Below are 2,679 nucleotides of genomic sequence, written 5' to 3' on the forward strand. Positions count from 1 at the left end.
GAGTTGGTTCCGTGCAAGTTTAAGCGCGCACGCAAACAGTTTGCTAAAATCCTCGTACCTGTTGCTTGGAGGACTGTATACGCTGAGAATAAAGAACGAGGGCCAGTTCCGCTTCTCGGGAATGATTTCTATAAGCACGTGGTCTATGCTCTCATCGCTGAGTTCCTGCATGCGGGCATTTACGTGGTTTGCTGCTAGGACTGCCACGCGCTGGCATATGGGAGGGACCAGCACTTTGTAGCCCGAAAGTGAGGGGTGTCTTGGTTCCAGTTTTCTGCAGTGCTATTATGTCGGGGGGTTTGTCGAGTCCGGCAATGTACTGCGCTTGGGCCCCACGTTTGTTGCGGTACCCCCGGCAGTTCCACTGCCAGACTCTAGTTATGGCCGCCCGGCGTTGCTCTACCATACGCGGGCTGTGCCATTTATACTGAGGGTGTCTGCCCGACTGGGCGTGTCGGGTATGGTAGCTCTTGCGGACACCACAGAGGTTGCTCTGGTGGTAAAACCCTTAGTTTCAGTAGAAGATGACCCTAGCATCCCTCAAGAAGGGGGAGTACTGCTTGGATTATGGTAGTAAGTGTCCTTGCCCAGGTTGATTCGATGTTTTTAAATAGGCTGAGAGCGATCTTGGCTGCGGCCTTGACAAAAGACATTCATTCAGGTGAACTGTCTCCAAAGGAAGTTGTTGGTTCCGCATTTGTGTCCTTCGAGTGGCAGGGTTGCGGCCGAGCTGTGGGTGCAGAAAAGGTCTGGGATTCCTGAAGTGTTGATGCAGCCTGCATATTGCTTTTTTGTTTGTCGTGTGGACTTGAACCCTGGCAATCTTTTTGAGTTGCTTGACTTTTAGGTTTTGTTTGTTTGACGACCGTCGTGTATAGCGATGATGTAGTCACATATTTTGAAGTTTCTTCCGTGTCTTGCTCTTCTGAATTCTTGGGTTCAGTGACAGTCGGTTCTTTTGTGGCATTGCCGCCTGCTCGAGTAGATTCCATCTCCGGGAACTGCTTATCGTACTCCAAGGCTGATTTGGCGACATGAAAGCCCACGTCTGAGTTGAATTTTGAGTACGCCTGGATCTCTCCCTAGTTTCTTTCGCTTCGAGCAGAACCGTGCTGTAGCTTCGTGTTCTTGGCCGCAGTTGACACTTTTCGCACGCATTGATTGACATGTGATGTATGTTGATTCATGTGGTTTTCCACAATGTCACACTTTTTGGGACGTTCGCAGGCTACTCGCTCGTGTCCAAATCCAAAGCAGTTAAGGCACTGGATGGGCCTTTCTTGAAAAGGATGGACGAGATGGCGTACATGACCCAGAAGAACATGGGTTGGCAGAACCTTGCCCCGGAAAGTTACTTTGACTGTGCTAGACTTCCCTAGGCGTCGGACGGCACCAACGTAAAAATGTTGGACCTGAGATGCGAGGTGATCTCCTCATTAGAAAGCTCTTTGTCGACGTCTTGAATCATTCCATTCACCGTTGCTCCAGCCAGTGGAGAGTATGACATCACCGGAATTCCAGAGAGAGCCTTCAAGTTGAGCAATGTTTTTGTAGCTTCACCATTTCTGGTGTCAACTGCAATGACATTCAATCTGCTTTTAAAGCGAACCTCGTGAATGCCCTCAGGACAGGAATTTTCTAGAGCTCTTGAGAGCTTCACGCTACTGAGGGATGTTATTAACGTCTCAGTATCTGCAGGGGCAAACACAACACTGAGCCCTTCTTCGATGGCTTTTGATTGAATTATTGTCTCCGAGCTGGAGTTTGAGTTGTTGCGCCGAGTTCTCTTTCGTGATCTAACTTCTTGATACGGACCTCCGGTATCGTCGTCTTGTTCCATACAGTTGATGTCTGTAGTCGACGATGCAATGGAATCATCGGAACAAATAGAGTGGCCATCGTCTGGTTGCGACGTTACGGGTGCTTCGTTCCTTTGACGTTGCTCAGGGGTTATGCTCAGTGCTGTATTAGCAGCGTCAGGGACGCCCGCTTGGGCCGCTTCCATGTTCGTTCACATGGAACGAGAGCAGCGGCAAAGGCTGCAGTTTTTTCTAAAAGAGATCTCGGCGGTCTGCTTGACTGCTTTGTCAGGCACACTGAGTTTAGAAATACTGCCCATTAATATTTGATTGAGATTTTCGCAATAGAAGGTAAAAAATACGAAAAATTACCAGGAATGGAAGATGTGACGTCTTCTGGTAGGAGCACTTTGTCGTCGTCCAATCTGCCAGTAACCATTTTTCTGGTCCATCCATGAAACATATCGGCAATGGCGCAGTCAGTCTAACGTATCGTCGATGCGGAGGAGCGGATAGACGTCCTTCGTAGTCACAGCGCTCAGTCGACGATAGTCCACGCAGAACCTCAGGGTTCCGTTCTTCTTCTTTACAAGGACGACTGGTGACTGCCACGGATCTCTTAAGGGTTGAATGATGTCGTCGTCTAGCATTTCCTGGCCTTGATCTTGAATCACCTTAATTTCCTTTAGGCAAGCTCGATACGGCGACTGGTGGACAGATAGTGCGTCGTCACCGGTAGCAATGCGATATTTCGTCACTGGTGTTTGGCGAACTTTCGACGACGTGACAAAACAGTCATTGTATTCGGCGAGGAGATCAACCAGTAGCCGGCGCTTAGGAGCTGGGAGCTCGGGGTCGACGTCGAGCTGCGGCGGCGACG

At 49.6% G+C, this 2,679-nt stretch overlaps 1 pseudogene; it reads right to left on the reverse strand.

Moving 5' to 3' along the window:
- Window positions 1-530: 530 nt before the first annotated feature.
- On the reverse strand, window positions 531-2,005 carry LOC115317419 (annotated as a pseudogene).
- Window positions 2,006-2,679: the final 674 nt, after the last annotated feature.

The sequence above is a fragment of the Ixodes scapularis genome, unplaced genomic scaffold (assembly GCF_016920785.2).
Source record: "Ixodes scapularis isolate PalLabHiFi unplaced genomic scaffold, ASM1692078v2 PGA_scaffold1__304_contigs__length_218370807, whole genome shotgun sequence".
Lineage (NCBI taxonomy): Eukaryota > Metazoa > Arthropoda > Arachnida > Ixodida > Ixodidae > Ixodes > Ixodes scapularis.